Source organism: Urocampus carinirostris, chromosome 13 (assembly GCF_059441175.1).
Source record: "Urocampus carinirostris isolate Australia breed hairy pipefish chromosome 13, RoL_Ucar_1.0, whole genome shotgun sequence".
Taxonomy (NCBI): Eukaryota; Metazoa; Chordata; class Actinopteri; order Syngnathiformes; family Syngnathidae; genus Urocampus; species Urocampus carinirostris.
Genome location: NC_142361.1, coordinates 20,491,595 through 20,506,587, shown reverse-complemented (window position 1 = coordinate 20,506,587; position 14,993 = coordinate 20,491,595). Strand labels below are relative to the sequence as shown.

Genomic DNA, 14,993 nt, shown 5'->3' with positions numbered 1-14,993 from the left:
TGCATTAACAAAGTCAAGTCAAGTCAAGTCAAGTTTATTTGTATAGCCCTTAATCACAAAGAGTCTCAAAGGGCTGCACAGATCAACCCTTTGCATTTCTTGCGGGATATCAAAAGTGTTATAAAAAGTGCCCAAAAAGTCGAAATTTAGACGCAGACCCAAATTTATAGGTTCCCCCCGACTATAGGTATTATTGGCCACCCATGTGTCCAGAAAAGAAAGCAAAAAAGACAAGAGAACAGTAATAAATAGAAAATTAGATGAAGAGCTGTGAGCCGCTGCGTCCATGCGCTCCGCCATCATAATCAAAAGCCGCTGGAACTACACCTGAGAAGAGGGATATGTTTCTAATATTTAAAACTGAAGGTCCAAAGACCCCGAAAAGACCTTTAATCAGCGAACCCGGAAACGGGTCAAACAAGCAAGTAGTCTGTCCGTATTCACCACCTGTTTAAGAATATCAAGTGACAGATCACTAATTCGCGAAAAAATCCCTGGACAGCCACCATATCGCGCATCTATAATTTTCAGACCTTTAATATGTGACACATTTACATTGTTTTTGGAAATTTCTTCCCGTATGCTTTGAATCTTCTTAATAAAGACACCATAAAGTCATGGGCTGACATGTCATATTTTTCTGGATCAATTTCAAATCAGCCAAAATATTGCAAGTATTTTGTTGTTTGAATATTGCTGAACTATTACATCATGAAAAAAAAAACTCCTAGTATCAGGTTGTAACAGAGGTAGGTAGTAACGGACTACGTTTACCCCGTTACATTTACTTACGTATGTTTTTGGGAAATTTGGTACTTTTAGGAGTATTTTTGAATCCCTATATTTTTACTTTTACTTGAGTAATTTTGTGAAGAGAAAAACGATACTTTTACTCTGTCACAATAGGCAACATTGAAGTCCTTACTTCGTTACTTAATAAATCCCCTCCACGTAAGTACGCGTCTGTGTGTTTCCGCTAAGGTGCATTTATTTTGACCCGGAACTCCACCAGGCTCTGCCATGTTTAACCAATCAAACATAACAGCCTTGTCACGTGACCATATTCAACTACAGATGAAAAATGTTGATTACCAATAACGACTTTAAAAACCAAGGAGAGGAACACCAGCTAAAATATGCAATGTCTCCTTTGTTCGAGTTCATGGGTTAGCTTGTTGTTCTGCTTGCGGAGCCTGTTAAGATTAGTATCTGGGCTTTAAATGTGCAACTTGGTGCTACATGTGCTTAATTTATTTGTTTGATTTATTGTTTGTTAAAGCACTTTAATTTACATTGATTATTTTAATCTACTTTTAAATTGCATGTAATTTTGTTGGACTTTCATAATTTAATGATCTGATTGGTTGTTTAAAAAAAATCAATAAAATACGACATATATTTTACTCAGTACTTTTTAAGTAATTTTTTTCACCAAGTACTTTTTCCTTTTACTCAAGTAAGTATTTGGATGACTAGTTTTACTCCTACTTGAGTAATATTATTCCGAAGTAACAGTACTTTTACTTCAGTATTTTTTTTCTTCTCTACCCATCACTGGGTTGTAAGAAATAATAACCAACATTAAAATAATAAAATGCAATATTTTGGTTGATTTAAAATGAATCCAGATTGTATTTTTTAATTGCAAACCAAAAAATAAATAACATTAATACAGTATTCTAATTTTCCGAGACAGTCCTGTATATGAAGGCATAAGAATTACATTGAAATTTATTACCATTGACACATTAAGTTTCTGTACAACTAATCCTCATTTGTGGCTAATTTCAATAGCATTCCTTCTATTTGCTGGGTAATTAACTTAGTCGGTGACCATGGTACATAATTACAGGTCATTTATTTATTTTAAAACAAAGTTACCTAGGGTCTTTTTTACCCTAAGTTCTAAAATGCTTTTAAATATGGTCTTGACATTCACATGTCCTTGAATTTATTGAATGAAGCATTATGTAACCTAAAATTAGAAGCAATCATTGATAGACCGATAGATGATAAAACTTGATATAAAGACTTACCCCTGGTGCTCTAAGGGCAGATCTGGAAGAAATACAACTCTATGATCACCTCAGACCAAGTTTCTCCCGGGCCCTTACACTGACCTTGAATTAAAACGTAGTTGGTTTATGGAATACATTTTTTATTATGCAAAATGTAGTGCAAGATTGATAGACATTGTGTTAGCACTGTTGCCAGGTTTGTGATTTTTTTTTTATCATCTTGAGCAGGGTTGGGTACGGTTACTTTAACTGGATTACTTTCAATTACTTTTGGATTACTCCAATACCAAATATGCTAATAAAAGACAAAAGAAACTAATTATTAATAAAATTATGACTCACAACACGTGGTAAGCTTTCTCTCCTGACTTTGATCTCTTTGAGCTCCGGCAAAACTATCATAAATGTGACAGAAACAAAATGAAAATAAATCAAAACAGCTTGCCATTCCATGTATTCCGTTACTCCCCAAGCCTGCACAAAATTTAGTAATTTTATTCATATTTAGTTTATTTTGTCTTTTATTAGCATATTTGGTATTGGAGTAATCCAAAAGTAATTGAAAGTAATCCAGTTAAAGTAACCCTACCCAACCCTGATCTTGAGTAACTTTCTCAAGCTATGTTTTACAAAAAGATATTACAACAAAGTACAAAACTGGTCCTAGTGTCTTTGCTCTGCTCATTTTGAATAAAACCATCAATAGATAGGTAGTCTTCAATTATGAAAGAAAGTACATGCAACAAGAACAAAATTACTGTTAGTAGACTCATTGTTAGCTTGCTAATACTATCAGTAATTATATTTTTTTGGGCTGAGGTGTACGCTAAATGGTAATCCTTGGTCTCACTATCGCTCTCTTCCATGGTGCAAGAGAATTGCGTGCCTCACTCTGCATCATCAGACGCTTAGCATAGTAATTTGTTACGTACTAATTGAATTAATAATTTTCATTATATACTTTAATGTGAAAATATTGTTATTTTGAAAAATAAAATAACAAAAGGGTGAAGTTAAATAAGTACCGGTAAGTATTATGTAACACTGAATAAATATAACCAGTTGGTATATTTTAAGATTTATATTCCTATGTTGGCAGATGAAGCCCTGCATCTCATTCCTCCCCTACTGCACGTTATTGATCTAGAGAGTAATCAGAGCGCTGTACTTTTTCAACATTTTGTTGTTACAACCTTATCCTAATATGGATTCAATTCATTTTTCCCATTCGAATTCTACACCCAACTGCTAATTGTCTCCCCTGACAGCACATCTCTGCCTGTTTCATATTTTAGACGTAAGGTTTTAGCCAATATTAAATGTGTATCTTTAACAAAACTGTTTAGAAAAAAGTCATTCTTCTATTCTTTGTTAGAATCCTGTTTCAAAATGTTGTTTCAAAATTCTTTCTTGAACAGTCGGCATAACAAGAAGCACACTTAGCATGTATTGTAGAGCTAGAACTCTACAGTCCCTCATCAAAACAGCAAGAGTAGCAGTACGAGTTTGAATGGAATGAGAGAAAATTTGTATTTAGAGTTGCGTTTTTAAAGTCGCAATTTACAAATACAACATGCCCAGCTATAGTGTGTACGAGTGCACAATTTGCAATTTAAGGAACACAAATTATTGCAATTCCTAGAAGAAACAAGCTTTTTTCAAAAGCGCCATTGGAGTCTGTGGTTGCAATCCATTAAAATAACTGACTTGACAGAGACCGTCACTAGCCATGTCCGCCTTTGCGGTGGCCATTTCATATCTTGTAAAATATTGTGGCGATCTGGTTTAGGTTTACTTGAATGTTGAATGCCTTAGTAAGTGTACGTAGGCAAAGTGTTTGCTACTGTAGACCTATTGTACATGAAGTAAATCAGCTTCATTGTAAATGGATATTTTCAATGCAAAGTACAACTTCAAACAAATGTCAGGAACTTTAAGCGAAAGGACAAAGTTCAGCCTGATGTCAAGAAACCACGAGACCAAGGTGAAAGCAGAAACCTGAAGTTGCCGTTTCCTGTTTAACTATACCACGCCTAAAAAAACAAAAATGAAATGAAACTTTGAGAATTGGCTGATAACACAATAATATGCGAACAGACAGCAAACAGAAAGCAGAAGTCGTGGTTTCCTGTTGACTTATACAACACCTCAGAGAAGTTATAAGAATCTTGCTTCAAAATGTTATAGAAAGACGATTGATATTATTGTCCAATTGAAGACTTGCGGTGGTCTCTAGAATATATTCTGCCAATAAAAACTTCTCGAGAAGCAGTTCATCTCCAGCCTCTTCATTTTTCAATTTTATCCTCACCCGAAATTCAACGAACACGCGAAGGGCAAGATCAGAATCAACGATCCTCCTTCACTACCAATGCTTACTATAGACTGTAAGTTTTGCTACTACCGGAGATAGCTAATAGATATAATAATAAGTCAAAAAAATAATAAAATGATACATATTTGTGGTAATATATAATTTATATAATACATATTCAATGATAAATGATTTTTATATTGTTAATAATGATTATTATTGATTAATTGTTGTTATCATTATTATTTTTGCACCCACCAACACTAACGCTGTATTTAACGGTGGGTGCAAGCCAAGGAAAGAAAATTCTTTCACAGTTTAATTGATTTGTGAACTAAGCTACTGTAGGTATTACCTAATAATAAGGGCTGCTATTTTTGTCCATTTAACTTGCTGGCATAAAAGTGTTTTTGCTCAAATACATACACCGGCTTTGTATAAGGCGCGGAAAACTCCCACACAAAAGCTTCTCAAAGTGACATTATTTGTGTAAAAAGGTTTTTTGTTGTTGTGGTTGACTTTAAACCCTTAAGTGAAGTAAATCGCTCTCTTGATGACTGTACATACTCTGAGCTCGTTTTGTTTGTTACTATCTACGCTACGGCTGGTATAAACTGACATGAATTCTGCCTTTCTGCCTCAATAATACGCGCGCAGCAAGACGATGTCACACTTGTTAACGAACAGGAAAGGGTTCTATTCTGTGATTTAGATGCCAATAGGCATTATTACTGGTTCAATTTAATTTGTTTATGTTGATTTGGGTATAAATAGAGTTAACAGTACGTTTAGGAGTTAAATTGTCTTTATAACTTGTATCTAACCGAGTATCTTCAAAATGGTTAATTTGCTCGCTAAGACTAGCAAATATGTACACATTAAAAAGCTTACCACATACAGTCTAGTATATACAGTATATATAGTTGAGCTGGATGAATTTAAAGAAGGGTTCTTACCTGTTTCTTGAAAACTTGAGAAAATAAAGAAAGTGTTTCGTACACTTCCGCGGATTAAATGTTTTTTTTCTTACCACCCCGTTAGATCATTCTTTAACACTGTGCCATCTAGCGGTCTCATTGTTAATTGCCACGAGGTCGTAACAGCGGCTCCCCGCCTCCGTTCATGTCATTATTTGGGGAGAGAGCACAAAGTGGCTGCGTGTGCAGTGAAGGGGGCACATCATACCTTCCGAAGCACCAAAGGGAGCGGAGCACCTTGCATTAACATTAAAAAGAAACAAGCTAAGTTGAAAAACGAGCCAATATCCTCCATAGAATCTTCGTCTTTGAACAAAGTGGACCAGTCTGCAGGTCCATGATCATTTGTCGTTGTCCGGGTTTACTGTTGATCCAGTCTTGGTCCTGGTTATCCAAAGCGCTGAGGGAGCCAAACGTTGATCACTGGTAAGTTCACGTTATTGTTGTTATTATTAAAGTCTCATTTTTTTTTCTTTTTAAAGGTTTTTATTTCAATTGCAACTAGCCTGCAACCTGCTCAACGTGAGCAGTTTTGTAAGGAAGCGCTCTCTTTGCACCTGTAGATGTTGCCTGATTCTTGAATGCGTTGCTTTAAACCCTATTTAAGCCAAAACGCCTCTTTCCTAAAAAAACAAACAAACCCAAATCTTCTCAATCTGTTAAGTTCATAGTTTAGTAAGCACACTAACAAAGGAGAGAAGAGATCAATGAATGTTGAACGTGCTTAGGGAACAGCAGAGGAATGTTCCAAAATCCTTCAAGATGCAAAAATCCATATCTGTTCTAAAGGTCCTCCACGAGCCTTTTTCTTTATTTTGAGTCTCCTAGAAAAAGCAGCTCCTCCTTAAAGGGTGTAGGCATCAAAGAACAGCAACATTATTGGGCAATAGTGACATACTTGTCACTTTACATATTTTCCTGTATTTAATACGTTTATGATCATTTCAAATTGCTTACTAAGTATAACAATCTTTGAACTGATTTTTTTGTTTAACTCATTTTTGTTAGACCAATCTCCTCTTGCTCATTTTTGCTCTAATCCAAATTGTCTCAGTCACTGGTTGCAGACTTTGTCGTAAATAGATATACTAGCTAACGCTAATCTATAATAAGCAATTCTAAATTTACTGTAAATAGGGAAAGAACTAAGAAAAATACCGAAATAATCGTTTTTGTTGTTTATTTGGTAAATAAAATAAACTTGTTTACACAAATTATCTATGTTTTTATACTTACGAGTCTGTCCTTGCTGTGAGTAAATAAATCGGTGCCGCGTTTATTATTACTTGATAATAAGAATTGCAATCATTGACAAGGGTAGCATTTGGCTGAGGTTGACGGGTATCTAGTGACAATGTTGTACATATAAAATATCGAACAGCACTGAGCACTAATCTAAATAACAATCAACCCTGGCACCCAATGAAATCTACTTTGCTGGTGTTGGTTGGTTGGATACCTGAACTACTACGGTCGTAGGGGCACCATTTCCTGTGGTGTTTCTTGTGCAAGTACAGCCTGGTCGGGTCCATACCTCTCCCGGCCAAAATATGTTTCCACCCGGTCTTGAACCAGGGACATTTAGGCGAATGTGCCACTGCGCTCCTAAAACACTAAGTGGACAACTTAACCACTAGGGTTGTAGGGGCACCATTTCCTTTAGTGAACTACTTTATTTATTTAAACAAGTAGAATGAACTTGTTATCGTCCATGTACTTTTTTAAAAAGTCAGCTTTATCATGTTACTTTAATTGACAGTGTTATTTTTTTTTATAATTTACGGTCACCATTTTGTTGTATTTTTTTTTAGAGTTTTACTGTATTTTATTTGTTAAAAAAAAGAAAGAAAATCAAAAATGATACTTAAAATAAGGAGAGAAAAAAATCAGTGGAACAAAAAGGTTTTTACTAAGTTTTAGGTTTTTTCATCTTTTTTTTTTTTAACTTGATTTGCTTTATTTTTTCCTGCTTTTAACAGCTTAATCAAACTGAATACAATCTTTAAAGAAAATCTTTGTAGTACCTTATGAGCAGATAGTAGTGTGGTATAGTATCGTTTAGTATAGTACAGAAACTGCCCTACCTACAAACGAGACGATCGTTCGTAAGTTGAATTTGTTTGTAAGTTGTCTCAGTGCTATATTTTGTATGTTTAAGGTTTATTTAAGCATGTTTAAGGCCAGTATATGTAACCTGTATTGTTTTGGACTAAAAAATAAACATTTCATATAATATTATGCTCTATAAAGATGAATAAAGTTGAGTTTTACTTACTTTTGGAAGATGCGCTTCAAGAGGTCCTCCCCCGTAGTAAAAACTGTCAGGAAAAAAAGCGTTCCGACCTTTTTCTCAACCACATCAAGCTTTCTTATTCCACTTACATTTCAATAGAAACGGCTCGCCTCTTCTCCACACTTTACACCAAACATATTGAATGGATGCACAAGATATTAAACAATAAAAATATCAAAGTTTTTAGCATGCCGGAGATAGTATAGACATAGACAGTCTAGAATGTTTACACACGAACAGATTTTTTTTCTTCCGGGTGGATGCTGGATGACCTCTCACAGCACCACACGCCGGTAGTGGCGGAAAGAAGCACTACGTTAATGTCCTGTACTCAGAAAAAGGTGCACACTATTCAAAATCGAACTGACAGCAATGTCCGTATATTTTTCGTCATCGCGAAAAAAAATGTTTGTACTTACCGTTTTACGTAAGTCGAATGGTCGTAAGTAGGGAAGCGTCTGTATTACATAGTATGGTATGGTATGGTTCGGTTTGGTCTGATCTGGTATCGTATCGTATTGTACCATATTGTATATTAATATATAAAAAGGAAAAATATACTATTTTTGCAACCACCTACCCAAAATTAGGTGATTTCCTGCAGCATGCTAGACGAGGTCTGGCAGCACACTCGTGTGCCCCGACACACTCGTTGAAAAACAGTGATTAAGATGTGCTACATAAAGAATAGTATGAGAAGATTGATAAGGAATAATGTTGGAAAATTGCTTATACAATGACTTTTGATTATATTGTATGGTGATTGATGCAGGATGAGCTTATGAAAAGGAAAAAACAGGAATACGTAAGTTGACTGTGTTACATTATACACTTCATAAAATGCAAATAAATGTCACTCTATCTCTAGGTGAGCTGCTCCAAAATGAAATCGACCCTATGTGTCATATGCTGCACGCTGCCCTTTTAATACACACTCATTTTTCCCTCTTCTTATTTGTTGCCTTGAATTGTGCACATGAGCATATTTTCACCGTTATTCCTGGCCACATGATCTAAAGATTGCATGACAGTTTTGCAAGAGCGGTTGCCTTGGAAAAAGTTCTTTTTTTTTCTTCTTGATGTAGGTCACTTGCGCAATTTACAGTGGAAGGGACCATTTCAATTAGACAGCCCAGTGGCGATGTATTCACTGACAGATGGCTTAATATTGTGTTTTAATGTACCTTAGCGCTCTAATTAGATTGCATTAGTCAACCCTTCACCTGTGTAAAAAATTGTTTTCTTACATGGCATCATTAATTCGATGCTCTCCCAGCCCTTCAGATTGGAGCCCACAAGCAAACACTGTCTTAACCTTTCATGTCTTCTCCCGAGTGATGTGATTTGTCACAAATTGACCCAAAGTAAACAGTTCCAATCCCCTTGTGCAGTGTTTCTTGAATGGGTGTAATAAAACCCGTGGTAGTACTTGAAGACATTTCAAGGGGGTACTTGAGATTTTACAATATATGTTTGGAAAGAAGCCTCTTTGAAAAATCATAGCACTTGCTACCTAACTACAAAAAAAGACCCATTGTTATCAATTGGGGTATTTTAGGGTTATTTTACCACACTTATAAAATTGTTTTTCTTAAAGAAAGAAAAAAAAACGATCACATTTTCCTAAATTGTAAGCTATTTTTTAACTGTATTTTAGCCTATTTTTCTGTTAAAAACACATTTTTAAAGTATTATTTTTTCTTATTGTATTATTTATAACATGTAAATGAAATGTATATTTTACTCTACTTTTAAATTATTTTCTTAAAATAAACTTTCTAAAATTAGCAATTATTAGATAATTTTCATGAATATTAGGATATTTCTAATCTGTTTTTAAACTTACCTTTTCTAGTCAAATAAAACACCCAAATATCATTTGTTCCTATTTTACTATTTGTCTCATCTCATCTCATTAGCCGTACCGCTTATCCTCATCAGGGTCGCGGGGGGGCTGGAGCCCATCCCAGCCATCTCCGGGCAGTGGGCAGGGGACACCCCGAACTGGTTGCCAGCCAATCGCAGGGCACACGGGGACAGTCAACTCACTTGCTCAGTCACTCCTAGGGACAATTTGGACCGGCCAATTCACCTGAAATGCATGTTTTTGGAGCGTGGGAGGAAACCGGAGTGCCCGGAGGAAACCCACGCGAGCACGGGGAGAACATACAAACTCCGCACAGGAAGTTTGGAGCTGGATTTGAACCCACGCAGGAGGTTCCCATGACATGAACTGTGCCGCACATGCGCTAACCACTGCGCCGCCGTGCTGCCCCTTTACTATTTGTAATTTTTTAAAAATATATAATTTTCTGGAATTTTCAGTTTGTATTAAAAAAAATCTATCTATCTGCCCTGGTCATATCCCTCGAGAGGTGTGACCGACAGCAAGACAAACACATACAAAAACAAAGAAAATAAAAAGGGAAAAAAGAGCAAAAAACACACAAAAAAGTTTTGGACCACGGCCAACGCAAATGCTCGAACACCCAAACAGGTTAAGCACCTCGGCACCCAAGTTGGTCATGCTCTCGTTCCTCCAGCTTTCACTGGTTTACCCCTGCCGCGTCATACGGGTACCCTTGAAACACACAAAAAAAATGTTAAAAAAAAAATCCTACAAATGGCTTTTTTATTTTTCGAAAATTTTTTAAAAACACTGTCAAAAAAGAAAAAAGAAAAAAAAGAAAAAAGCCCATATTTTACACAAAAAATAATCAGATAATTTCTTTATTTCAATTACTCATGTTTAATTTTTCTGATTTTGTATTTAGTCTTATTAAGTCAAATCTACCTGACCATACTTAAACCCATCTGATATTTTTTTGGTAGAAAAATGAGAAAATGAAAATGGGTGTTTTATTTAAAAAAAAACTATTTCCCATGACAAATAATACACAAGTAATTGTGGTAGGAAGGGGAAAAAAGGTCAGTTTTTCTTCTTTTTATTAGAAAAACAAAGTGAACCTACAGTTGAATAGAAAAAGAATATTCCCTACAATTAGCTTTTTCTTTTGCCAGAATAATAACTAAAAATGTAGTAATTAAAAAAATACTAAATATTAGAAAAAGCTAGTAAAGAGTTTGTAAATTAAGATAATTAAGAGCCGAAGTATTTGCCAATGAGACTTGTTATTTGGTTAATGGCAAAGATTCCCAATAACCACTGCTAAGGGGAAGAATTTGATGAAAAAAAATGTTTTGAAGTTGGTACGTCAATGAAAAAAAGTTGAAAAACATTGCCCTAATGCATAGATGGTATGTTTGGCTGTTGGAGCTGTAGAAATAAGAGATTGGATTTAAAAAAAATGGAAGTGCAGACAGCTGTGCAGGCATATTGTGATTCAGATTTAATTCCAGCCTGTGGGCATGTTTTTCCTCCAAGTGACATTTGGTTGGATGTGACAGAGGGACGTCACTTTTACTTTTATCTACAAAGACTTTTTGAACCTGATACTTGCTTTGGCAGTTCATTGCCAGCTAACTTGTGTGAGCTTCTTGCACCGCTTCTAGGAACAGAACACAGAAAATGAGGCTGCGCCTCGGCCGTGCCGGGTTTTTTCCTCCTCTGCTCTCACGTGGCCTAAATGTGATGGCAATAGATTGAATTCCTTTTAAATTGCTGCGAAATGCATCCGAGCTAATTAGAAATGGCGGAGAGCGAAGACGTCTCAGCTCATGTGTAGCAAATTCCTGGTTTTATTTGTAGCATTCATTTGTTAGTTAAATTGCTCAAAGCTACTCTGTAAGGAAAATATTTGATTGACGCGATTTGACAAAGATAGAAACAGGTCGACCTTTTCTTCACATTTTGTCCTGTCGATCAAATCTAGAGGAAGAGAACGTCTTATTAGTTGAGCTCGTGCTAAATATGCTCCAGCAGCTCAAGACTTACGGGCTTTATTTCCTCAGCTCGGTAATGAAAACAACAATATTTATTATGAATCATAAATCACCGCGACTGCGAGAATTGTTGAACCGTGAATCGGTGGCCAGGTTAAAGCTCGTGAAGATGAATCACTATTGCTGCTCCTCCTTGGTGGACTGTGGCAGATTTGTCGATGTAAGCAAAATTATGTTCTTTGACTTTTTGAGCATCAAAATTGACAACACTAAGATGTAGGAAAAGTTTTTTTTTCTTGATGTTGAAAATCAGTGTAACATTTAAATGTTAGTGGAGCTGAGGACCATAGTAGAGTTGTTGCATGTGGATCAATAGCAACTTTGAAATAGTAGCATTAGATCAAAGCAACAGTGTGGAAAATTATTTGTTGTAAATTTAGCTGTGTGTCAAGTCATGTTTATTTGTAAAGCCCTTAATCACAAAGAGTCTCAAAGGGTTGCACAGACCACAGATTATTGCAAACTACAGACTATTATGACACCATTCCCTGATCTAAAACCTACATGAGGGAAAGGAAAAACTCACAAACATCAACATGAGGAAAATGAAGAAACCTTGAGAATCCTTCCAGGATGACCAGGCTGCAATGGATGTTGCAATAACAAATGATACACAAAATTGTCAACATAAAATATAGGATATTCATATGCTATAGAATAGAATTGTGCTTTAATCTTAGATCTAAACATTTCTACTGAGGTGACAGATCGAATCTCAGGGAGAAGAGCATTCCACAGCACCGGGGCCCGAATGGAGAACCTGCGGATCTCTTCTTGGCTCTTGGGATCACGAGTAGACCAGTATTTTCAGAGCGAAGGCTCCGGACCGGAACATAGGGGGAAAAGAAAATAATCAAGCATTAGGCAGTCTGTAACAATCCTGGTTTTGTTGTGATACATTCAGCTCATGTTATTTCATCATAACATTCATCACCTTTATGATCTCGGTTAAGTTTTATTGTAAGGCAAAAATGTAAAACTTTATTGCCGCAATGAGCTGTAAACCTGTGTTTAATGTGGTTGCTTTGTGTTGAAGTGTTTTGTTTAGTGTATATATTTTGTAGGGCCTCAATTGCATCACAGTGCCTGGTCTGTTTACCATTGCGAGACTGTTAGTTTTCAAATAATCATATTCATCCTTTCCCCAGCTGAAACTGAACATCCGATGTAATGGTACTTTTATCTAATTCTCTCTAAATGCATTCAAATATTACACAAAACAGAATAATACATTTGAGTGAAACAATTCACAGACTTTGTTAGACGACAATTTACGAGTTTTGCACGGAACCTTATTCGATTTAAAAAATCTGAAGAGGGATCCTATCAGAAAAGGTACGTTTACATGCAGGGGAGAGTGTGATTATGACCAGAATATCGTTTATATTTGGGTTATGTAGGGCCATGTGAACACGCGCAGAAATCCAAATAGGCTCATATTTGAACTGGGAATTGTCAAAAAGGAGGTCTGGGTTCGCCCTTTCTTATTCAGATTACTCGTTCATGTTTACCCATTTTGGTGCACTGTTTTGCACGCTCTGTTTATTCTTTGAATGTTTTTTCCTTCTATGTGTGTGCCTCAAAGGACTTTAGGATTTTTGTTCAAAAACAATGAAATATATACTGTAGCTCTGGTTAACAAGCCTCACATAAAGTGGTGTATTTGTCCTAGAAATTCTATCCATATATACTGTGGAAATCCTTGCTCTGTACAAACATGACTTGAAACACACTTTTGGAACGAGAAAGAAACAACCAATAATCTTCCTTTGTTGTCAAAAGTTAAAGGTGGAAATATGAATTTTCATGACGATGTCACTCTTAATAAGCCCCTTTGAATAATGTCATTCACATACGCAATATATATTGGCGAACAGTGAAGAGCCAGCCAAACTGATCATTCAGATTCATCTAATAACGACAATTCTGATCACAATCTGACCTTCCTATGCATGTAAACAGTCCCAAATGGTATGATATAATTTGGATAGATTTTGCAAACTTTGATGGAACTGCACCATTTAAACTAGAAATATGCAAGTGTCTTTGTGATCATTTACATCCAGCATCTTATTTTAAGTTGTATATCAAACAAGCTGTTGGTTAACTCCATATATGGGTAAAACGTACTAACACCAAATATTGGTACTGGGTTGACACCCAGGTTTTATGAAGGATATTGGTTTTCAGGACGGTGGCTTTTAAAAAGGTACTCAACCCAAGTAATTTTCCCAAAACTTTTTATAGGTTCCTTATAGTCCAAACCCAACATTTTTACTATTCATTTTTGTGGAATCTATGTAATGAAGCAAGACCCACCCGCCATATTATCCATATTAGGATATGTCAACCAATGACCAATCACGGTTTACCTGCTGTTTAGATCAGAGCCGTAATTGGTCCAGTTAAGGAAGCCTTACTTACTGTACGTTATGGTCAAATAATGAAAGCCAGAACTAGAGAATTAGTCATGTTATCTTTCAAAAAAATGCAAACATACCATTTTGAAAAATTAAAGGTTTGAATAAATTATAAATACAGACGCTCCTTACGACTATTCGACTTACAAAAAACAGTCAATACGAAAACATTTTTCAAGATGTCGAAAAATATCCAGACATTGCTGTAAGTTAGATTTTGTATCGTGTGCACCTTTTTCCGAGTGCAGGAAAGTACTGTATTGCTTCCTTCCGCTGCTACCGGCGTGTGAGCGGTGAGAGGTTACCCAGCATCCATCCCGAAGAAGAAATCCACTTCCTCTTCCTAGTTCGTGTGTAAACATTCTATACTGTATCCCTAGCGTGTTCAGAACTTTGACATATTTATTGTTTAATTTCTTGGGCATCCATTCAATTTGGTTGGTGTAAAGAAGAGGCGAGCCATTTCTTTTGAGATGAAAGTGGAATATGAAAGCTTGATGAAGTTGAGAAAATGGTTGGATCGCTTTTTTTCTGCCACTTTCTACCATAGAGGAATGACTCTTGAAGCTAATCTTCCAAAAGTAAGTTAAACTTAACTTTATTTATCTCTTCATGAAATGTTTATTTTTTTGTACAAAACAATACAGTTTTTTTATACAAGCCTTGAACATACTAATATAAACCTTGAACATACAAAACATAGCACTGAAACAACTTACAAACAAATCCAACTTTCGAACGATTGTCCGAAACTCGTTCATCGGTAGGGCATTGCATTTTTTTTTAAATAAATTGCAAATTATATAACTTGCATATTTTGATAAATAGGAGTATCTACCAAGTTTACGAAAAACACATTTTTTTTAATATGCTGCGTGGAACCGAAAAATGTTCAGAGTGTCACAAATCACTTTCGGACCATAGTTTGTGCAGCACTGTGCTTTTTATTAGGAGCATGCTGACGTTCTGAAACTGTACTGGAATATAAAAAAATATGACAATAGTAATCACACAAATATTATTTCTGTAGTCTACTTAAATAAATGAATACATAGATATTATTAATTA

General features: G+C 35.6%; 2 protein-coding genes across 3 annotated transcripts in view; one reads left to right on the top strand and one right to left on the bottom strand.

Moving 5' to 3' along the window:
• Window positions 1–5,442, bottom strand: part of mocos (molybdenum cofactor sulfurase) — a 36,316-nt gene extending 30,874 nt beyond the window's left edge. Inside the window, exons 1-2 of one of the 2 annotated variants that reach the window (XR_015852534.1) lie at window positions 5,289–5,442; window positions 2,037–2,120 (exon numbers count right to left, since the gene is read on the bottom strand). The gene's annotated coding sequence lies outside the window, so the exon portion shown is untranslated. The remainder of the gene's footprint in view (window positions 1–2,036; window positions 2,121–5,288) is intronic. The other variant, XM_088351730.1, reaches the window with a different exon arrangement.
• Window positions 5,443–5,449: 7 nt separating this feature from the next.
• vwc2 (von Willebrand factor C domain containing 2) overlaps window positions 5,450–14,993 on the top strand; it is a 66,369-nt gene continuing 56,825 nt past the window's right edge. Inside the window, exon 1 of the mRNA XM_088351734.1 lies at window positions 5,450–5,735. The gene's annotated coding sequence lies outside the window, so the exon portion shown is untranslated. The remainder of the gene's footprint in view (window positions 5,736–14,993) is intronic.